We start from the raw sequence: 24368 nt of genomic DNA, 5'->3' as shown, positions 1-24368 counted from the left end.
TAATTCGGCTAAATCGAATATTATAGTTTTTACAGCTAAGAGGAAAGCCCAAGTTTTCAAGTACAATGTTAATACCAAACCCATTTGTGTCATGGGCGAGATTACATATTTGGGTTACCAGCTATCTAACGATATCTCGGTTAGCAAATGGCGAGTAACCTTAGACGGCAAACTAATACATCTGTCTGCACAGATGAGACTTATTCTTTTTCGCCACTGCAAGTATTCGCTCATGCCTCTAATACACTTCTACTTGAAAGTTGAGCCTATCTTATTGTATAGTCTGGACGTTTGTCTGTTGAACATGGGCCCAACATTGAATAAACTCCAGGGAAAAATCTACAAAAAGGTATTGTCTTCCTGGGTACCTGCCAAATCCCATTTTGATACATGAATTAGGCCTCCATGCACTAGCGGATAGGTATGAATGGTGTATGATTAACACCTACACGAAAATGTTGTCGCCGCCCTCCAACACATTGTATGAGGATTTTAGGTCAATGTTAGCCGATGACCATCCGGCATCCATTTCTTCCTATCAAAAACGCATGATTCAAGTCTTAAACTCTCTGAACATGACAAAGATAGATCTAATTGATTCGCCTGGGATTAAGAAACGGTTCTATAGGAACGCATGGGCACACAACTGATTTAATTGCTGCATATACATCATTTACATCGTATGCCAAATTTAGACATGCCTACACTCCACGTCTGCGTTACCTACTGTGCTTCCCCGATAATAATGCCAGAAAGATCTATATGAGATTCCGCCTCAACCTAATCCATACGGGTTCCTGTATTAGGAATTGGTCTAGTAATCAAGATTCTGGGGTCGGTGATACCTGCAGGTTTTGTGCTAATGTGAGAGAGCCTGAATCTCTGGAGCATTTATTTATGTATTGTGCGCACTTTGAAGCACAAAGACTTGTTTGCTTAGGAACCTACCTAGGATCTAATACTGGTTGTGAATGTAACATGGTTTGGTTGAGATGTATGTGGGGACGCAGTAACTCTATTATTCTGGCGGCGGTGAGACTTGTGAGTATAATCGAGGCAGGTTTGAAAGAACTAAATTGTGTACTGCAAATTGATAGTGAAGAAGTGCAATCATTATGATGAAATGCCCTCACATTTGTGATATTTGGGGATAGAACTGGTGTTGGAACTGGTGATGGTTAGATTTCCTTCTTTCCTTTTTGCTCTCTCAAATCCCAAAACATTGAAAAAGTCGTTTGGTCATGAATCTTGTGATCATTTTTATCTTGGTGAAGGTTTACTTGATTAATAGATGGAAAATGAGATGAAATAGGGGTCTTGTTCCATCATTTGTTCTATCACTTGTTTCGATTTTATGTTGTTGTTTTTAAATTATGGAATATTGTGATTGTCTAAATGTAAATATGTGCTTTTATCCTTTGTGTAATTGTTTTGTAAAGGTGTAAATTAATTTTTGCTACCAAAAACAAATAAAAAAATAAAAAAATAAAAGGAGGGGGCATTTTGCTTCTGCAAGCCATGCAAGGCCCATTAAGAATGCAGGCTGGTGTACTGCACATCTGAATGTGTGATGGAGCAATCCTGTGCCTCACGACACATTTAGACTGTATGGGATGTTGACAAAGTGGTGCTCTGGCTCATGTGTGCATGAGCAGGAACCAGGAAGTGCTCTATGCTTCTTGGTTCCTGTGCGCGGGAGCCAGAAGGCCCTCATCAAGAGATGCAGTCTTGTTAGGGACAGCATCCGGAACTGGACTGAAGGTAGGTGTAATATTTTGTATGTATATGCGTATGCTGTTGTGAGTATGTATGCGTGTGTGATCAAGTGTACGATTTATGGGTTGTTGGGTGCGTGTGAATGAGCGAGTGAATGCTGCGTGAATGTGTGTTTAAATGAGTGAATAAATGAGCAAGTGAGTGTGCATTTCCTTGTGTTGGGTTTGTGCTGGCCTGGGGTGTTAATTTGTGCAGCATGGGTGTGGGAAGAGAGAGATACTTATCATGCTTGCTTTGTGCGAGAAAGCAAGCATGATAAGTGTCAATACGTGGCTACACTGGCCTTTTGGTGTTGCTAGGCTAGCTATGTTTCACTGTGGCATGACATTTTTTTACTGGTTGTCTATGATAAAGCAAGCATGATAAGTGTTATTACGTAGTTAGACTGGAATTTTGGTTCAGCCAGTCTAGCCTTTTCTTACTGTGGCATGGCATTTTTACTGGGCGCCTATGATAAAACAAACATGATTAGTATTATTATGTGTTGTACATGTTTTCTTATTGTGGCCTGGCAATTTTTATGTCGAAGCCAACAGGAGTATGCTCTTAGATGCAGGTGCTGGCATATATCGGCAGAGCCAGCTTGGAAATGTTTTCTTATAGTATCATTACTGGCATTATGCGTAAAGCAAACATGAATATGTTCTTACATGGGAATATTGGGATAGAGGTGCAGCCAGCATGAAAATGGATGGGCGCAGCCAGCATGAAAATGTTTCTTATACTGCATATATCGTGGGAAGGGTATCATGAGGCATTGGGCAATGCTCCTGTGCACTGTTGGTGACTTGTATCTAATGGATTTTTTCATAAGTTACCTTACAAAACCTATTGCAATGGGTCTGGATTTTACCCAATTTTTCACAGTGTGCTTGCTGTATAATGCACCTTTTTAACCCATTATTCAAAACATGTTGTTGGGGGGCAGGGAGGTGCCGTGCATTCCTTTTCCAGTCACTGAGATATCAAGCACTGAGCGCGGCAGACACAGTACGAAAGTGCGCCTCTTGTGACTCCACCTGCCCTCCCCAAGAGAAACAGAAAGGTAACGATGAAGCCGGTGTCTGGTGTTGCAGAAAGTTGTGACTTGACACCAAAGGAAGGGTTTAGAAACAGCTGAGGTCAAAACTCCTTCGTTCGTGTGGCAATTAAGTCATTGTGTCAGGTGGCTCCTCGGCTGGAACCAGCTCCTGTTACCCGCAGTCAGTTATGTAATGTAAGAGGAGCCTGGGACCTGTCCCTTAGAGACTGAATGGATGAGAGGTTGTGGGCGGGGACTGCTGGAGTCAAGACACCAGAGCTAGAGACAGGCCATGCCACAATCAATATGAGGCGCACACATTCTCTCTGCTGTATATGCCTGTCCTGTATGTCTCTGCCTGCCTCCTCGTTCCACAGTGCCTCACGGGTAATTCTGCATGTGCCACGACCCCCCACCCCCATTCTGCTGACTGCACTATTGTGACAGCTGCCTACCCAGATGTGGATAATGACATCATGTTCCTGCTCCATACCTTTGTGACTGCCCCATATTAAAATACTCTTGTGTTTTAGTCATTTATATAGCTCTGTCATGCTGCCTTCCAGCTGTGAAACTGCAGTGTTTTGCAAAACCAGAACAAGCCACGCTTCCGGTTCAGACAGCTCCAGTAAACAGAACAAGCATCGATACACCAAAGGAATTGCCCTGCGCCCCGCCCACTAGACCACCTAGAGCAGCGGTATTCAAACTGTGGGGCGCGGCCCTCCCACGGGTCTGCGGGTGCATCCCTGGTAGGTCCTGAGAGCTCAGCATGAAATGTAAAAAAAAAAAGAGCATTTATTTTTTTGCTTTTTTTTTTAGATTGGAACAAATGGGCAAGGTTGGCTCACATGGTCGGGCTGAAGCATGAAACTGTCTCAAGCAACAATTAAAAAGTGGCCCGCAGTTGTAAATGGATATTCATTCCTTTAGTCACAGACTGGCCCTCATTAACAACTGCCCATAGCCACAGGCTATACCTCATTCACCAAAAGTATATCACTATTTTTTTGTACCTACATTATGACACTTGTCAAATAATGAAACGCAGGCACATTTGCAAAACCATGCTTTAAGATACTTGCCAATGCTCCTTACATGAGTTTGCTGCAAATCTGCTCATGTTTTATTTTTTCAAAAGTGTCCAAATGTATACAATAGTCATATAACTTAGCCCCCACTTGACAAAATCCATTCAGCCTTTAGACAAACATTCAAAGTTGGGTGTATAATCTTTCTGGAAACCTTTCCACATTTGTCAAACAGCAACAAAGATATAAGCCAATTAAAAATGTTTATACCCCCCCCTCTAATTTAGCCCCTCTTGACAAAATCACACCAAACTTTACAAAAACATTTATATCTAAATCTAAAATGTTTTTGTAAACCTTTGTGTAGATTCGTAGATTCGTCAAATGGCACCACATTTATAAGCCTTCACAATATTTTGGGACCCCCCCTCTAATTTTGCCCCCTATTGACAGAATCCCACCAAATTTTGCAAAACCATTCAGAATCGGGTCTAGAATGCAGTTTCATTGAGTGGCGTTAAAGTTATAAGCCATCCTAAAACTGCTTTTCACCAACCCTGTAATGCAGAAATCGGCATGGATGCCTCCGAACATCTGAAATGTTCGCGAACATCACAGGACTGCACCCGAACATTCGGACTGTTTGCGGACTTCAGGGATGAAAAACCCCCATTTGTGGCTTCTTATGGCAAAATCCCATTACATCCTCATCAAACCTCACCTCCCCAGAGATTGTTTGATAAGTTTGACATGTGCAATGTTGTGTTTTTTTAATATGTTATGTCTTCGGACCCCGGCCGCTGTCCGCGAATCCAACATGGCAGGCGTTTTCCCAAAATCTGACGCACTTCACTCTTTTCACCATCCAATCAGTGGGCGCGTCCAATGTCCACGGACATCACGTCACACTCTAGGCCAATCGGATGCCCGTCCGCGGACCGAACAGATATCACTGATTTTTTTTTACCTTCTTTTGCCCCGTTTTCAAGAAAACTACTGGATGGATTAACACCAAATTTACAAAAACACGCTTTCGGGACCAAGCCTTCGCTCCTGCTGCAAATGTGGTGAAAATCCGTCCAGCGTTTGGGCTGTAGGCATGAGCAAAAATGTGGGACCATCCCTATAACTTTGCATCCCTTGATGAAACCCCACCAAACTTGCCAAAAAAATTCAGATGGGCCATATACTTTTTTTGATAAGGATTGTCCAGGGACAGCAAAGTTATAAGCCGCCCAAAAAGTGCCTATGAGTTGAGCAACTTTATCATAACTACACGGCTGTTACCGCAGGCCCTGTAATAAACATATGCATTATTTCTCGTGTTGGAACTAAATTCAGCCTTAGGTGAAGGAACTGTTACCTCCATACCTAGTTCTCATATCTATAGAACCTCAGCATAGCTTCATCTTCAGCAAAATAACTACCCTCAAGAACATATTATGTCCCTCTTTTATGAGCAATCCCCAGAATACCCCAACATGGTTACAATTGGCACAGAAAAAGGAATTCCATAAATGCAGGAATTGTTTGATGTGTACACACGCCTTGGAAACGACAGTGGTTACATTTGTAACACTTGGAAATCATTATGTAGACTCATTTATAAACTGTCATTCTAAATTTGTTGTCTACTGTATAATATGTGTCTGTGGATCACATTACATTGGGAGTACGATCAAACCGCTCAAAATTAGGATTAGGGAACATCTATCTATGATTGGTAGTCAAGAAGCCAAATATCGATTAGCCAATCATTGGCAAAACTTCCATCAGGTGGACAATACGCAGGATATTAAATTCACTGGGATGGCTAAGGTCAAGCTACCTCAGAGAGGAGGCAATTTGGTTCTTAATTTGAGACAATTGGAAGCTAGATTAATTAGTAAATATAGGACAGTCTGCTCTGGCTTGAACTCTGATCACGAATTTGCAGTGTTTTTTATGATATCCTTTACAGTATGTGGTGCTTTTTCCAGTCTCTATATACTGGCTAACTCAGAATGGATGCAGGATATGCTTTCTGGAGTTTTTTGCGAGTGTCTAACAAATCTGTACATTCATGACTATTTCATTGATGATGATTCACATGTGCCTGTCTGTTTGCGCTCAATAAAGTATGGAGCAGATGGCTGCGCGTAAAGGGTGACACACCAGCCCTACTCTGGTTGCGTCAAATACTTTACCAAATATATTTTCTATTATTCAAAATAGGTTGATGTTACCTTTGAACTGGCACTTTGCATTATATTATTGGTATTGGGAGTTTAGGACCATTCAGATATTGCGGTACGTAAAAAATGTCAATAAAGTTGCATTATCGTTTTTGCTATTTGACATTAATACATGTATAATAGATGTGATACAACTAGCAGTTCGTACCAGAGATACACACCTAAAATGGTGGTGTTCCTAGACGTGGCTGGCCGTCTACATTTTACCGACTAGATGTAATTCAAATGAGTATATCCAACACTGACAGACGCAATAGCAACTCCCTGCTAACTCTTACTCTGGCCGAAAGGCTCGTGAAGTAAGACACTTCTTTTACAGTCCTTAGGACCCCCGCATGGCTTGCAAATTAATTGATTTCAATGCTGAAAGCGCGCTCACACAATGCCCTTTCTTTTCTGTTTACTTTGCGAATGCTGTTCTGTTGCGGCGGATGATTTGCGCTCGTGTTCTAACCTTGGATATATTCTCGCTAATATATAATGAATGGATATCCCACAGACAGATAGAAATCTACCCGCATTTGCAAAGCATTAGAGGTATTGTTTCAGTTTACTTATGTTATTCCTATACTGATTTATTATAATTCATTGTATGATCTTTTGGATACTGGCAGATATTGGTATGGTTTTCTCTTTCTAATTGTAGTAACCAAGCAACCGAAAGTGGTTTTTCCACCAAGTTCACAACCTAGCTGGTAAATTGTAAATGTTTGTCTCTTTATAATATATATTCTTCCAGTTAGCTTGATTTGCGGGTTTTCAAGCAATAACCATATCCCAATAATTGCTGATCTAAGATGTCTTTGACTTTCTCCTTAGAGATACGCAACTAACTAACAAGAATTAAAATATCTTTTGTATGATTATTAGTGACCGGAACACTGGCTGAGGTGGTTCTCTTTGACACGCATCCATGGTGTTTATATTTGATGAGGACTAACCAATTGTGGGTTTTCTCTCCTCCCCCCGACCTTTGTTTTCTCTGCTTTTCTATTTAAACCTATTGTGTTACCCTTTGGTTACATGTTTATGGCAACAATTTTTGATAACGTGTATATGCATTTGAATGTAATAACTATTAATCAACTGTCTGTGCTAAATTCTGTGCTTCTTGATTGTCTATGGACATATGTACAACCACCTGCCCTTGTGTCCTTTGTTGGATATCTGGGCTGTCATAACTTATGTTTTACGTACATTTTATTGTTTTGTATGATATTTATGCTATACAATTAATCAGCTTCAGATGAAGAGCGCTTTGCTTGAAACACGTGTCAGGCTGATCGTCTATTGAATAAATTGCATGCAATCAAGCATGTCAATTTGGAATTTCTGGCACAGTGTCACTGGAATTGTTTTGACTCTGTCCTTAGACTGTGGAGAATCTGGCAACATACCCACACCCTTCAGGAACCTGCAGCCTCTATTCCTCTTAAACTTAACCCGTGCAAGCGCTGTGGACTCTTTAGAATTTGTTGCTATTTGTTGTATTGAGTTCACTCAAGTATAGCGTTACATTGTGAGCTTTGAGACAATTCTTGCATTTCAATTTGAAAGCATGGAGGCTACTCTGAGGGCTGAAATTCAATGTTAAAAAAAACATGATTCAGACCTCTTAACAGACTAATAATTGGTCATGGCTATTGAAAGCGATGCAGCAAAAGTGAACCTCCTGTATGCTTGACAAAATTGAGGAAGTGGGGTTTACCCTTATTTCTTGCAACACAAGGGGCCATGTACACTTATTCACTAATTCTGAGCTTGGATGCAAGCTTCAATCCTTCTTAGTTTTAGCTCTTTAGGAAACCTGGTTGGTGGAGTCCCCTGCTATGGATGGCTATCATATCTCTTGCCAACGTGCTAGGCGGGGAGTTGTTGGCTGCCTTTCTGGTGGTTTACTTACTGGTGTTCGTTCCAGCTCTTCTATATCGGTAATTGGATGTCTTGAGGTATGCATTGGAATTTTGGCTACCCATATTCGATCTAACACCAATGTCACACACAGCACTCGATCCTACCTATTTGTCCTGCACCGATTTCTTCTTTGTGGGTTTCTCAGGTTTCCGGGATGTCCTGGACTTGAACAGGTACGGCCGGTGATCCTCTACATCCAGCGTGAACTGTGATTTGAGATAGAGGAAGAGTTCAGAATTGCAGGGAGCAAGGGTTGACAATGTCCAGGAATAAGCGCGGAACCAGGAAGGAACTTGTTGCCCGCAGGCTAAACAAGCGGGCGTGGACACGGGGCAAGGTAAGAAACCAGGAAGGAAAGAGCGAGCGGTCAGGAAGACGTGTAACCGTTACAAGGGCCATGAATTAAGGGAAAAAAGGGGTAGAGGTATCAGAACAGCGATACGAGGAAGGAACGCTAGGCACTCTAGCTGCAAACTCGTACAGGAGCATTGAGACGCAGAGCGCCGCGGGGGCGTGCCCTTTTTGTAAGAATCCCTTGCTCCGGCGTAAACGCTGGAGCGCAGCATGATTGATGCGGCAGCTATGTTGAGAGGAATACCGCTCCGGTGGTACGATGCATCATGGACCAGGAACTCCATAAGGGGCGCAAGTGGCGGTTCATGACAACCAAGGGACCAATTAATATTTTAGTCCTGAACATCTGTTGGTATGATAGACTGGGGGAGTTGGACTGTATTTTGAAGCATCTCACTGATTTCCTTTTGAAATAGGCTACTACCTGTTTGGGAGGTACATAGTGTTGGTCAGTGACTTGAATTCTGATTGTATCAGCCCAGAATTGCGGATAGAGGTTGCTAAGAAGGGAGCTTGGAGTTCCCATAAAGGAGAAAATGGCAGGTGCTGGTTGAAATGTTTGTACTGCCATGGCCTGGTCATATTGAACAATTGTTTTTCCTCCTCGGCTGCTGCAGTTTCTACCTGGACATATGGTCATAAATCTTCAAGCTTAGACTATGGGCCTCATCACGACTTGGGCGGTAGTGCCGGCGCTATTAGCGCCGGCGCTATCTGCCCTACCGCCGAACCCCCCGGCACTAATAACGTCGGATCACGAGTTTGGCGGTAATGTTAATCCCCATTCCCCATTGAGCCCATTTGGGAATGCCCCATTCCCCATTGGGCTCAATGGGGAAATTTTGCGCTAATACCGCCGGTGGATTTCCCGCCAGCGGTATGAGCGCGAATTTTCAGTGGATTTCCCCCAGCTCAGAGATGGGGCGAAATCCGCTGAAGTCCTGATTTGGCGGACCCTTAAATCCGGCGGTAATAGCGCTACCACCGGATTTAAGGGTTACCGCCAAAGTTGTGATGAGGCCCTATGTCTTTGTAAACAGGTGTATGTATTCTCGATGTACGAAGTTTGTGGTTTACCCTCTCCCCTTAGAGATCAGGCCATGTTGGAGACTGTTTTCCATATTAAATTGGATTTTGATCAGGAGTTTCCTTGGGGACCTTGTGATCTGGCGCTTAATGGTGCTGGCAACAGAATCTCTTGGAACGTGGGCCTTGCAGCTCATGTGCATTTCCATCCCTCTCATCTCTTCAGTTTATCCTAGGTGGAATGGAAGTGTACCACCTTTGCCTTTGACAAATTTGGTTTCTTCGTTAATTCTCTTTTAAAGACTTCTGGGGCCAAAAGCAAAGGTGGGAGGTTGGGCAAGTTTAGAAGGTTGGGAAATTCTGATCGACATGCTCATATCCTTAGTGAATAACTGGTTATGAGAAGAAAGAATATGAGGAGGAGGATTAGACATCCATCTGATGTGACTTTTGTTCTCATCAGAAGGATTTGCCAGTCCTATCAAAACTGGATGCGTAATACACAAGCAAAAAGACTACAGGATGATTCTGAAGCTATGCTAAACTGTCTAAGGAATCAGGATTCTAAAGCATTCTGGAGGCTGACTAATAATAATGATTTGTCGCAATCCAGCATGCAAACTAATGCGGTATCTGAATCGGTCTAGGTTGCTCACTTTAGTTCTATTTACTCAGCTAAAGAGGACCATGAATTTGTTCCTCTGCTTTTATTTGGTGGTAGTGTTACCCGTATGAATCAATATGATTTTGGGCCTGAATCAATATATCAGGACTTATTATATCTTAGCTCTCTCTGCGCCCCCGGCCCTAGTGGGCTCTCTCATTTTTTATTTAAGAGTGACCCGGAGGCGTGGGCTTGCGTACTGTTCCTTCTGTTTTGAAATATTGTCATCACTGGCAAGCTGCCTGCTTCGTGGTCGTCTGCCTTTGTAATTCCAAATTACAAAAGAGGTAAGAGATCCTGTCCTTTGAACTATCAGCCCATTGCCATCCAGGACGCGTAAAGCAAAGTGTTTGACTCAAGACTATTGATCCATCTTGAGTCTTCGATTGTAGATTCTCAGTTATTGAGCAAGTGGCAAACAGCGTTCAGGCATAATGTAGGGATATCCTTAAAAGGTTTTATGGTGAACTGTCTACAACATCTGGCCTGGGGTGGGAAACGCGACTCCATTTTCGTTGCTGCTCTCAAACTTAGCTCTGCATTTGATGCAGTCGATCGCAATCGACTATGGTGCAAACTTCAGCCCTGGGGTATCCCCACCGGCCTTTTAAAACTTATTGTGGGACTGTACACTAATACCAACATACACGTTTGCCTGAATCATACTGGTGGCCTCTCAAGAAGCATTCCTACCACGTGTGGGGTTAGTCAGGGATGCATTCTTGCTCCCTGCCTATTTCATTTATATCTCGCACATATTGACAATTTTTAAGAATCTGCATTTGTTGTCTTGCCTAAATTGCATAATCTGAGACTTCGATCGCTGATGTATGCCGATGATTTTCTCATATTTGATTGCATTGCGGTAGGTCTACAGTGCCTAATAAACTATTTTGTATGCTATATAGAAGCCCATTCTTTGAAGGAAAACCCAGAAAAGACAAAGGTGATTCCATTTTCTAAACTCAGGACCAAGAGCTCATATCGTTGGAAGATTCGAGATATGATATAATATGTTGATATGCATTTATAACGCGCCTAAACACAAGTGTTTCAAGGCGTGACGAGGCAAGGAAGGGAGAACAGAGGGGAGACGGAGACAACAATCTTACTAGGCAAGGTGCCATTTAGATTGCGCAAGTGCAGGGGAAGGGGAAAAGTGCGGGGGGGGCAGTGCAGTACATGGAATTGGCAGTAAAATAAATAGAATAAATAAAACAATAAGTAAAAGTACAGCCAGCTGGTGGCAAGTGCAAGGGTAAGTGCAGATATCAGGTTTCAAGTGCTGGTAGGGGACTGTAGGGATACAGAAAACAGTCCCCAAATGTAGGGGATGCCAGGGAAGCAGTCCAGGGGTGTAACTGGTGGGGAAGGTGAGCTGGACCCAAGATCAGAGGGTAGCCAGGTGACGAGTGCCGTTTCAGCCAGGAGTTCAGCAGGGGAGAGGAGGAGAGAAAGCAGAAGCAAATTTTAGGGAGGCTGTTCCAGAGGAAGGCCCCAGCCAAAGAAAGAGATCTACCACCAACTAATTGCTTGGAGAAGCGACTGACCCTGAGGGAGTTGGAGGCGGATGAGTGAAGAGCTTGAGAAGGAAGATATGTAGGAAGAGAGAGTTGAAGGTATTGAGGCCCCAATCCTCGCAGTCACTGGGAGCCAGTGCAGAGATTTCAGTCCTGGAGAGATACGATCCCTGGGCTTGAGGCCAAGGACAAGTCTTGCAGTGCTGTTCTGGATGAGTTGCGGAGGGCAGAGAGTAGAATCAGGCAGATTCAGAAAGAGGCTGTTGCAGTAGTCCAGCCGAGGGAGAACCAGTGCTCTGGAGACAGTGAGCTTCTGGGGGAAGGAGAGGAAAGGAAGAATACCTCTGAGGAGGTGCAACTGGTAGTGTGACTTCTTAGAGACATCAGAGATGTGAGGAGAGAAGGAGAGTGTGAAGTCGAAGATGACCCCAAGGTTTTTAGCCTCGCTGGTGGGAGTAGGAAGATGCAAACATTACTACTGTGAACTTGTTGACTTATTTAGGACTCTTGATTATTTCAAAGCCTAACATAGGGAGCTTGTGACTGTGGTTTAAAGATCATGTTCATGCCCTCTCTTCCCAATTAGTAAGGGTAGACCAGAAATATTGTAAGTTCTCCTTGAAACCTATGATACAGCATTATGAAGGCAAACTTGTGTCAACGTTTCTCTGTGACATTGAAACTTATCCCCCTTGTGTGACGCATCACTTATCGGTCTTTGAGGCCGTTTTCTGGAGTAGAACATTAATACACCCGAATTCTCTTCCGATTGCTGCCATATGATATGGACTTGCCATTGTATCATTAAAGGCAAGAGCAGATTGGTGAATTCTATCGCTCTTCCGGAAGATACTTTGTTCGGTTGAGGGATCTCTGTTTGTAGATTTTAATGAAATCTTGCAGGTTCAAGGATGTGCCTGTATTAACTTGATCTCTGAAATGAACACCTCTATACTTGATGCTATTAATTGCTCCTCTGTATATTTGGTGCACAGTCCAGCTAAGGTTAAATTATCTTTGTACTATCATGATTGGATCAACACCATGTATTCTAAGCATTCATATCCTTCACTGAGTCATCTGCATACTGATAATAAGAAGCTGAGAACTATAGCGCTGTTTCTTTGCATTTATTTGGACAAGCTAGGTCAATCTTTCTTCGATTTTGATGGAACTTGCTACTCACCAAACAGATTCTCGTAACATATGGCTTAATTCCTCCTAATCAGGTTTGCTGCTGATTTTGTAATTTATCAGGGTCCTGTGAATCTCTTAGGCCTAGGGGGATTAGGTTTACGGACCTACGGGGTGTGTGATTGCTATATTCTTAGAAGCTTCTGCTATCAAACTCATCTGTTGGAACTGAACAATTTTGGCTTACATGTCTGCCGGGCTGACAATTTCTAGTGTAATTGCTGTAGTTGGTTTTATAAAATAACGGAACTTTTGAAGATGAACTGTATGATCACGATTCATTTGTATTCTTTTAAATTCAATTGATGATTATGGTATATTGTTTTTATTTTGTTTGGTAATTGAGTTGAACTGTTTTAAGGTTTTAGAATTGTATTCATATTAACTTTATACTACTCTATCTCATGAATTAATGAATGTATCTGAATTCTTCTTTTTCTTGTTATATTATTAAAGGGTAAATGTTATTTTAACTATATAATAAAACATAAAAAGATAGGTATGGAAATCCTTGATAGCTTAGAGAAAGATAGGTGTTTGTTTCACCTTTATTATTTAATAAAATGTTTATTTGTAAGAAAACTCAACCTACTTGTCCACCGCACATTTCTGGCCCCTCACACAGGTCCAGCAGCTAAGTCCGATTCACAGTTATATGTCTTTACAATTTACAGAATGAGTAATACATTCCTGAATATTTATATTTTTCCTAAAAACCTGTAGTACTGAAATGCAAACAATTTCATGCATGCACAGTGAGTGGAATACTTATATATGTTTTTCTTTTCCATGCAGGAAGACCAATCAATCAGAAGATTCCTTCCCCTCACTTCCTATCTCCACATGCACTTTTCCCCCGCAACCCAGGTTCTGCTTCTCCCGGCTTTGCGCGTCCTATCCCCTCACTTCTCGTCTCCACGTGTGCTTTCCCCCTGCAACCCAGGCCAGGCTTCTCCCTGTCATGTGCATCCTAGCCCCTCACTTTCTGTTGCCCCGTTCGCTTCCCCTGCAACCTAGGCTCCACTTCTCCCTGCCTTTTGCATCCTTCCCCTCACTTCCTGGCTGTACGTGTGCTTCCCCCCGCAACTCAGGCTCCACTTCTCCCGGCCTACGCGTCCTTCCCCTCTCTGTCCGTCTCCTCGTGCACTTTACCCACATTTTGTCCTTTCTCCCCTCCCTTTTTGGTCCCCCTGGCTGTGGCTAGTTGTGTATACCTGTTGTGTTGTGTTCATTCTCCTCTAGGTCCCCAAGGGCTGCTAGTTTGTTATGTATATTGTACTGTATTGTATTCCCCTCTCAAACTCTACTGTATTGTATATGTGGACGTTGTTGTATTTCTCTTCTTACTCCTCTGGGTCCCCCCGGGTTACTAGTGTCTGTGTATTTCCCATTTCACTTCCCCCTCTCAGTGGTCTCTATTTTATTATTCACCTTATTGCATTTCTCCTTCTTTATAGGTCTCCCCCCCAGTACTGCGTTCATTGTTGTTTTTGGTTCTCTGTGCTCACTGTACCCATTCTCTGCTTGGCTTTTCCCCTTGTGTGCCCCTAGTGTGTGACCCCCCTGACCCCCTCCTGCCTGGTTGACTTCTCCTGCTCTCTGCCTCACATCCCTCTATGGTGCTCTCAGTCTCCCCATCTTCTCTAACTGCTATTCTATCTCCTATTCTATCTCCTATCCTATCCCTCTCACTAAGTCTGGTAGGAAGAAGCTCAAAAATGACATACTGGTCTCCAACCCAGGCTTCCCTATCGCTGATACCTACACCAGTGCTTCCTCCAGACACACCGTCACCATTATCCTCTTTCTCATTCCCTCTCCAGGCCAATGGACCCCTCATATGGTCTCTGTTCTCTCTCCTTTTTCCTCCTCTGCCATTGGCACTTAGTGGAAGGTCCTCCTGCTCCCTTCCAGTCCTCCAAGACCATCATTAATGTCTATCTGAATGCCACCGTCTGGGTCCAGGGCCCTCAGCCCAATCTCCTCCTTTTCGATGGACACTTCCTGCATCTTATCAACTTCCTTCCTTCTCCAGATACTCCTACCTAATCCTGCCTGGCTCCTCTGCCACATTCCTCTTCCGCCCCCTCTCTGGCACTTTCCTCTGCTTCTCTGGCTGCTCTCCTTCCTCCTGCCTCTGCCACCTCACTGGCACCCTCTTCTTCCTCTCTGACTACTCTGCCATCTCCTCCCACCTCCTCTGCCCACTATAGGGCACCTCTAACATCTCTGCAGGACATACCTCATGCCTGTACCCCTCCAAAGAAGTCTTTCAAATGTGTCACTCTGCTCACCGTAGCTACTCTTAACTCTTGCTCTGCTGTCAAACACTCCTCTGACATCTGCCGACTGCTTGAAGACTTGATCTGGATGTCCTCGGTCTCACTGAGACATGGTTCACGGCCAGCTCTGTCAAGAGTTTCAACACTCTCCTCCCTGATGACCACAAGATCATCTCTGAACCCAGAACCAACCGTCCAGGAGGTGCAGTAGCCCTGATCTTCCCGGAGTGGGTCCCTGCTTCTATCATTCCTATGCAGGCCTACTCCTCCTTTGAATGCCTGGTCTGCCGGGTCTCTATCTCTCCTATCCTCTCTCTTACTGTGACCACCATGTGGAGGCCACCTGGTCAGGTTGCCCTCTTCCTCTCAGAGCGGGCTGACCTCTCCTCCTTTCCTCTTTGCCTCAACCTCACAACTTCTCCTCAGAGACCTCAACATCCACTTGGATGCCTCTAGCCCTTTCACAATCTGTGTGAGACTCTCTCTCTCCTTCACTCTGGCCCGACACTCTGCTGGTCACACCCTGGATGTTCTTATCTCCTCAGACATCCCCCTCTCTAACCCTCTAACCACTCCTCTCTCTTGGGCTGCCCACTTTCTTCTCCCCTCCCACCTGTTGCTCTCTGTCCCTCAGTTGAAGTGTACCCAAGTACTGCCACCTACCTTTTCAGTCATCCGGCCCATGAAACGTGTGTCAGTGGGGGCTTTCGATGCTAGCTCCTCTCCTCCACCTTCACCTGCAGCTGACTCACACTCAGACACAAGCCTCTCCAACCTGCATCTCTCAATCTCTAACACTCTTGATGTCCTTGCCTCTGTCATGTGATTCGGCCTGAAGCCCACATCCAAGTGCAATTCTTGGTATGATTCCGACCTCACCACCCTTAAACGCAAGTGTAGGGTGGCTGAGAGGAAGTGGAGGGCATCAGGCTCATCCCCCGACAAACTGACCTGCTGCCTGCTCCAAAGGCAATATAGACTCTGGCCTGTCCAAGAAGAGAGCTTACATCCAAGCCTGCAACTCGGTCAAACTTTTCAAAATCTGCAAGGAGCTGGCCAATCCTGCTGCAGTCTTGACCTTTTGTGTTCCCTCCCAGACCTTCTGCACGGCACTGGCCTCTCACTTCATCACAAAAACTCAGAACATCCTGTCCACTCTCTCCGCTTCCTCTCCCTTTACCACTCCTGACCCCCTCCAGCCATCTCTCCTCCTCCTTTCTCCTCCTTCCTTTGTTCACCCCTGACAATGTTTCTAGACAAATCTGAACTATGAAAGTCTCGTCAAAGCGGGTGCTCCCCTGCTCCTCCAGAACCATCAAGGACCAAATTGGCACCCTCGCTTGTGCCTTGGCCGATTTCTGCAATCTCCCCTTAAGCACTACCTTGTGCACCCCTTCCTCAAGCAGCCCTCTGCCGATCCTTCCTCTCCGGCAAACTACGGCCCAATCTCTATCACTCTTTTCCTGGACAAACTCCTGGAAAAGCTGTCCATCTCCCACCTTACTCTCCATACTGAAGTTGTTGGCTGTCTCCATGACCACCAGTCTGGCTTTAGAGCAGCCACAAGCACGTAAACCGCTCTCCTGAACACACGTGAAGACCTGCTCTCTAATCTCGACTCTAACCTTCCTTCTGTCCTCATTTTCCTTGATCTATCCTCTGCCTTTGATACGGTCAACCACGCTTTCCTGATCAATCGTCTCCATGCCAACCTGGGCATCATGGGTCAGGCCTTAGCATGATTGACCTCCTTTCTTTCCAATTGACGCTCCCAGGTCTAACTTGCGTCCTTTCTCTCTCCCACCTTTCTCTCTACTTGTTGTGTACCCAAGGGCTCTCACCCTGGCTCTTCAACCATTACCTGGCTCCTCTGGCCCACCTCATCTCTACCTTCTGTTCTAACTTTCAGTGTTATGTGGATGACACTCAGCTCTCCTTCAGGCTCCCCTCAGCCTCCTCTGATCTTTCACTCATTCTTGACTGTCTATTTGCGATTCAGGAATGGTGTGCCTCCAATGATCTTTGCCTTAATGCCAGTAAGACTAAGGTCCTTCTCATTGGGATCCCTGCTCCCACTTTCCCTCTTGCATTCTGCCCGCCTACCCTGGGCCCTCCACCAACACCTTCCTGCAAGGCTAAGAACCTTGGGGTCATCTTCGACTCCACACTCTCCTTCTCTCCTCACATCTTGGACATCTCTAAGAAGTCACACAACCAGTTGCACCTCCTCAGAGGTATTCTTCCTTTTCTCACTTTCCCCCAGAAGCTCACTGTCTCCAGAACACTGGTTCTCTCTATGCTGGACTACTGCAACAGCCTTTTTCTAAATCTGCCTGCCTCTACTCTTTGCCCTTTGCAAGTAATCCAGAACAGGACTGTGAGACTTGTCCTTGGCCTCAAGCCCAGGGATCATATCTCTCCAGCCCTGAAATCTCTTCACTGGCTCCCGGTGGCTGCAAGGATCAAGTTCAAGACCCTCTGCATCATCCACAAGGCTTTCTTGGGCCGGGGACCACACTACATCCAACTCTCTCTTCTTAAGCATCTTCCTTCTCGAACCCCCCGCTCATCCAACCCGAACTCTCTAAGGGTCAGATGCTTCTCCAGGCAGAGAGTGGGAAATAGATCTTTGGCCCCGGCTGGGGTCCCCCTCTGGAACAGTCTCCCTGCCTCTCTCAAACTTGAGCAGGACCAGCTAAGGTTCCGGAAGCAACTCAAGACCTTCCTTTTTGCTTCTACTTTCTCTCTCTCTCCCCTGCTGATGCTCCAGTCTGCTTTGCTAACTGGTTACCTGGCCGCCCACTTAACCTCACATGCACCAGGCTCCTACACTACCTTTGACCAGTAGATCTTGCACTGCCTCTGGGCCTCCCACCCACTTAGGCACTGCACCTGGAGCCCTACAGTCCCCTACCTCTCTGGACTTACAGAACAACAACCCTGGCAGTGCTTAACGCGTTCTTGCCACTGCACTCTCCCCTCCTTCGCTGCCCCCCTGGCACTTCTCTTCCCTCCCCCTAGCTCTTGCACGAGCTGAATGACACAAGGCCTAGTAAGATAGTTTATTTTGTCCTCCATCCATCTACCCTTCCTTGTCTAAAAACACTTGTGTACAGGCGCATTATAAATGACTTATCATATCATTCCATTTCCTCAGCGGCGACACCAGACAATACCTCCAAAGAAGTAAGGTGGAGCAAACAAGAAAGTGCCCACCACAAAGAAAACCAACAGTGTTGCTCAGTCTGGGATCAAAGAAATCCCAGTTCTTCAGAAAACCTCCCCTGCAGCAGCCAATGTCGGGTGCATCTGGTGTATCTGGTGCATCTACTAGTACCAGAACCGGTAATAAACTAGGAAATGCGTCTGACTCTCAACCAGAGTCACCACCGAAATGAACCTTGGGAGAAAGAAGTAGTCCCTCACTGTAATTCTGGGGACAATCTTCAATGGTGAGAATCAGTCATAAAAGGAGGGGCAAGCAATCAAAAAAGCAAGGTCCAGCTGTGATTGCAGAAAATGAAAGTCAGGAAAAGGACATGGCTACCCATTCCTTACCATTTCCCCTATCAGACAATGATGATTATGCCAGTGAGCCCCCCAAACTCCTGCAGGACCTGGTAAAGGAAGATGCAAGATTCAATGATACCCTCTACGATAACTATGTTGCTGCTAGCCCTGGACGGATCTGTGCAAGTGTGATTGAAGAGCAACAGAAGCGTAGCACAAAGCAAGCAGCGTGTGTGCTACCTGTCAGTGCCATTTTTTGCCAAAGATAATTAAGAGAAGAACAAGGAGTCCAATTATGACTGGAAGCTCTGGCAGCAACAGCCAGCGGTCTAAGAACTCTAGTGGGCCAGGGTTTTTCTGTGTCGTTCACTGCTGAATCTGACATTGCCACCATCAAAATAGGATATCTGTCAGTGCCTTTGTCAGTGTGAAAAAGCCCACATCAAGGTCCGAGGATGTGTTGACTGTTGGTAAGAACAATGACCACATTGCAATCTGCACACTCAATAAAATACATGTGTCTTGTGGGAAGCTGGGCACACATCTTGGAACTTCTTCTGAACAGTATTTATAGTCGAGGATGAAGATAACGATGGTGAAAATGTCTGAACATATCCACAAAATGTGAGCATAGCATTAAGACCCTTTGCCCCAGTATTCTTCTACAGGGCACACAGAGAGGCCACCCCTGCCCGTTTTTGCTCATCACTTAACTGTGATAGGCACCCCCTGGTGTTAAGTCTGGCAGTGCACCTTCACAGCATAGTTTTATTAAACAGCCTAGCATTAAATCTGCTTTCACCGAGACTACAAAGTATCACAAAAAGTATCCCTTGGTGTATGTTTACAGTGGAGAGTTGGCCAAAATGTTGACAGTTCGATTCCTAACCTATTCTGTCAACAATGGACAAAAACCGACGATTTCTGTCGTGCACACCATTCATGTGACAACAGACATTTGAACCAGTGGACAGGCAAAATACTATGGGCCTCATTACACGTTAGGTGGTAAGGGTTTACCGGTACCGGTAAGGGCACCGGTACCGGTAAACCCTTACCGCCTTACTACGAGTTCCTTTTGCGGGACCCGACCTTAACGGCTGGTTTTACCAGCCGTTAAAGTAGGGTGCCGCAAAGGGACCTTGGAGCTAATTACGGTACCACAAATTGCGGTACCGTAATTAGCGCCTTCCCCATTCCCATTATGCCCTAAGGGGGCAAAAATGGGAATGGGGAAGTGCCTTGGTGAATGGGGAATTACTGCCCCCGATCACCTCGGAGTAGCGGCGGCAACCATGGCGCTAATACGCGATGGTTACCGCCTACCGTGTAATGAGGCCCTGTATGTTCAACTCTGCACAGCGGACTTCTTTCAAGGAACTGCACACCTGCCACACAACCACCATTACCGGAACTGCCATGCCAAAAACGCTTTGCCAGCAAGAAACTCTTTCAATGTTTGCAGTGTAGAATGCACATACAGCAGCAAATGTCCTGGCAGTATTCTAAGCCAATGTTTTGGGGTGGCTTAGACGAAAAGGGATTCACTGTTGCGTATGATGTTAGCGAGTATGGTAGCAACATAGTGGATGCATAGGGGGTTGAGAACTACTGCTGGGTGCCCTGTTTTTGGCACTGCTTGAATCACACAGCTTAGGACTGCCTGGAAAAAACAGAGAGGTTAGCAGGGTAATGGTTGTGTGTCACACAATTTGTGGTATTGTCAGTCATACTATGAAAGCCTGGGAGATGCAGAGAAGACTGCAAATCAATATTGGACTTCCCCGGATTTGCCTCATCCAAGAGGTATTCATCTGATGGAATTCAACCCTATATAGGCGTATACGTCTCTTTGAACAGCAGAAAGCTACCAATGGGCTTGGGTGAAGCAGGGTCAATCATGTCTTTAATTTCCAGGCAATGAGGGCTCATGAGATTCTCATCCTGTTTTAGACTCTTTTGAATATGCTACATACCTTATCAGCAATGCTAACACTAGCATTACTGATGTGATCCCTCTGATTTGTGTACTCAAAGACTGGTTCGAAACACATGAAGAGGAAATTAAGTAAGAAGATGGTTTTTAAGCTTTATTTCTGCCTAACAACCTACACAAGTGCTTAGAAACAAATGGCAGGATCAACACAAGCATAGTTTGTTCAGAAGAGCAGACCTGTATCACATTTTTAGACCCATGGTACATCTTTTGGTGGTCCCCTTCTGCCTCTTTCTAACGGCTGTATGCAAAATAAAAAACATGGATCCTGTCCCGAATTGCTGCATAGGTGAAGGCCAGTTCCCACTTGCAACTTCCCAGGAAAGGAATGGGAAACCACCCTGATTCCAACCCTGAGCAGACGTGTCCCAGTGGCAAAACCCCACCCTTGCCATCACACTCACAGGACAGTAGAAGCTACTGGCCCCTCCAAAGTCTTCTCAGTCTGTTACCAGTGAACACAACAACACAGGTTCAAGTCTGTCATCATTTACAGGAGCTTCACGAGTCCAGTCAAAAGAAGGGAAACCTATTGGGAAAGGCTTAACCGAATTTGGATTCAAGGCACAGCCAACAGAACCATCACCTTTATCGAAAAGGATAGCAAACTAAATGCTCAAGCAGTATTTCTCAGAAAAGGGCTGCTAGTGCTTACATCACAAGCCTTTGCTTTACTGGCACAGTCAGCAGCATGTCGAAGTGGCCAACACTAAGTAAGCTGGCAACACAACACGTATTGTGCCCTACTGTAAGACTCAACTCTGAACATGGTTGTAGTGCAACAAAGGCTGTCATCTCAGGGAGAAGGGCAAGTCTGTCAACCAGAAATGTAGGAATCCTTCTTCTTCTTCTTCTTAATTACTGAATGCGTGGGCGGACCCACGCAGGCGCTTCCCATGTAGGAAACCTAATGATGCTGAAGGTGAACCACAACGTACTACCCTACACATATAACAGATACTGTTCCGGGTAATGAGGATTTGGAGCAAGCACATCTGGGAGATACTTAGCATGTTGCTGTTGCAGCTGACTCAATGGCTACAATGCAGAGGATGGCACCATCATTCACTTGTGCTGCCTAGGTTTGCGACACTCTACAGCAAAGAGACCGAAGTACGGAAAACATGATAGCAATGTTAACATCTATAATGATTCAACTGAGATGTGTGAATTATTCCTTTCCCAAAAGTGATAGTTACATATAGAATATTTACTTTTTAGTAAATACTTAATTCATCTACAGAAACAGAGAATGACCCTGACTGCAAACATCACAACATCAATACTACCTGATGTTGAGTGTATGTCTTCCTTCAACAAGAATATTTCAGGACTCATGTACTCCTCTTTGAACAACTATGTTCAAGATCTGGATAATTTACTTTTGTATATATCATTTTGTTTTTTAATGCACACTCCGCTTGAAATTTCTATTACAAAAAAGTAAATCAAAGCTGTCACCACAAGGTGAGGCAAAAGTTAAAGCAAACAGCACAAAATTGTGTCCCACTTTCCAGTCACAAATAAAGGATGGAAGATCACTGCTGCTCCTGATTTCCATCTAAGAAATTGAAACAGTTATTTAGACAATTAAGTATACTACTGTATATATAGTGTAGTTTAGTATATAGTCACAGTTCGTACATTAGTAAAAAAGTTTAGAGTTTGCAGTTAAGGTTCAGTGTAGAGTTCAGAGAGTACAGTTTAGAGTGTAGAGAGTTTAGAAAAGTTAGAGTTTAGTTTTTAGACTTTAGTTTTTAAAAGTACATTAAACATTATATGAGACACATCTTTCCCAATTAACCTCCTTGCAGTTACCATGGTTTTCTGCTGCTGCTGTGGGCCTGCATTCCCAGCCTCCCGTCCCATGCGCAGGTCCCTAGCACAACACATTGTCCCATTGATGAAAGGACTGCTCGGCGTACTGTTGACGCCAAGTCTCACCTAGATATTTGTGACAACCTTCTCCAATAATACTTTTTCTAATGGGAGGGGATATGCCTTCCCAACCCATTCCAGAATATGTAGAATGTAAAGGGCCCCACAGCGTATCAGGCAGGCCACCTCAATGAATTTTGAGCTCCTAGTAGGGACCATCTCCCAAGCCAGATACGCCAAACTCCGAAGGACACTCACTGAGGGAGAGAGAAAGCAGTAGCCAGGCTGATCTCAAAGTCCCATGTGTTGTGTGCTTCCTCTTCCACCGATGTCATCCATACTAACCATGAATAAACTTCCACAAATGTCTTTCTTTCTGCTGAATGTTCTTTAGCCAATAATAAAGTTCACAATGTGGTTATGCGTGCGTTATGCTCCAGTGATTGCACTTTAAAAAGTAATGAACTTTGTATTTCCAACATTTAACAACTTCAATTTTGTATGCAAAAAAAAAAATCCTACCCTGATATATAATAATTGAAAAAACTTTAGTTAAGTGACAGTTAAGGTGATAAGAAATAACGCAACCAAACACTATAAATACAGCAGATGTGGGAAGTGAGGATCATCTTAACTCAACGTCCCCCTGTTGATGACCCCTAGGATCTAATGATGTGTTATTTATATAGCGCTTACGCCTAAGCGCTTTACATAGAAGACACATATATATATACAATATCACCCAACCACAGTTGCTACTCATTTAGCGACCTGGAAAGATAAAAGGCTGAGTTGACCTTGTCGGGATTCAAACCCACAGCCTGCAGATCACACACAGATGACCCGTCAACCCACTGAGCTATCTTTCTGGGCTGCTAATCTTCATTGTCGTTGTGAGTCCCATCTGTTATGTATGTGCTCACTGGCTTTGCAGCAGGGAGGGAATCCAAGTTAAGATGATCCTCACTTCCCACATCTGCATATACCCAGAGTTCCTCGACTGTTTGTGCATCTTTTACCATCAACCTATGTTTCTGAGCATTTCGTTTCTATACATATATTTTTTTTAAAACCTGATGTTGAGAAAGGGCAGAGTTTTGCAAAGTATGGGCAGAGTAAGGTGCATGCTGTGTGCAGCAGAAACCTTGATTTTAAAATGTAGGCAGTTGTTCTGCATTCACACCCAGCCAACACCAGGCTTTCCTGTGAAATGCGTGCACTTTAGATCAACCGTCAAGCACATACTACAGGGTTCATGCCTGTGGGTGCTCTGATTACCTACTTAATTCCAAAGAAACATTGTGTAGATCTTAGTGCTCCGTTATTGTGCCCCTGATCTAAAATGGGTGAAGGGTAACCAACCAAAACATAGCCGAGGCCAAATACTGATTCCTCGAAATTCAATGGTATTTTATTGCAACAGCAATTCAATACATTTTAAAAAAAAACAGTTCTCGCTCAATGCACCTATATGCATCAATAACATATACAAGTACAATAGAACTTAATAAATAATTCAGCAACACAACGTAAAAACCAGAATAAAGGAGAAAAAAAAACAATGAAACAAAGGTGACAGTCCAGTAACAAGTCTGCCCCACAGAGGGTTGGCCACTAGTCTTAGTTCATTGAACATCGATCCTAAACCGAATGGTCAATCGGCAATATCACTGGTCCCACAAAACTATGGTAAAACGACCCCCACATAAAGCTCAAATGCCGCCTGTGAAAACTACAAAACAGTATTGTGGCATCTGGCTTCCCCTTCCTGAATATGTGTGTGCATGTCTCTCTGATGTCAGCGTGTGATTACATGAGTAGGCCAAATGTGCCTACCCCTCGTATTCCACGAATGGCCATCGGGAGAGTTACCTGGGTGGTGGGCACCGGTGGATCTTCTTTCCTGTGCTTTGATGCTATGTACATTCTAACTTAATAAAGGTACTTACCTATGAACTTCTATGCGAC

This window comes from Ambystoma mexicanum, chromosome 9 (assembly GCF_040938575.1).
Source record: "Ambystoma mexicanum isolate Mex_15411 chromosome 9, UKY_AmexF1_1, whole genome shotgun sequence".
NCBI classification, from domain to species: Eukaryota; Metazoa; Chordata; class Amphibia; order Caudata; family Ambystomatidae; genus Ambystoma; species Ambystoma mexicanum.
This window is presented reverse-complemented; position numbering follows the sequence as displayed.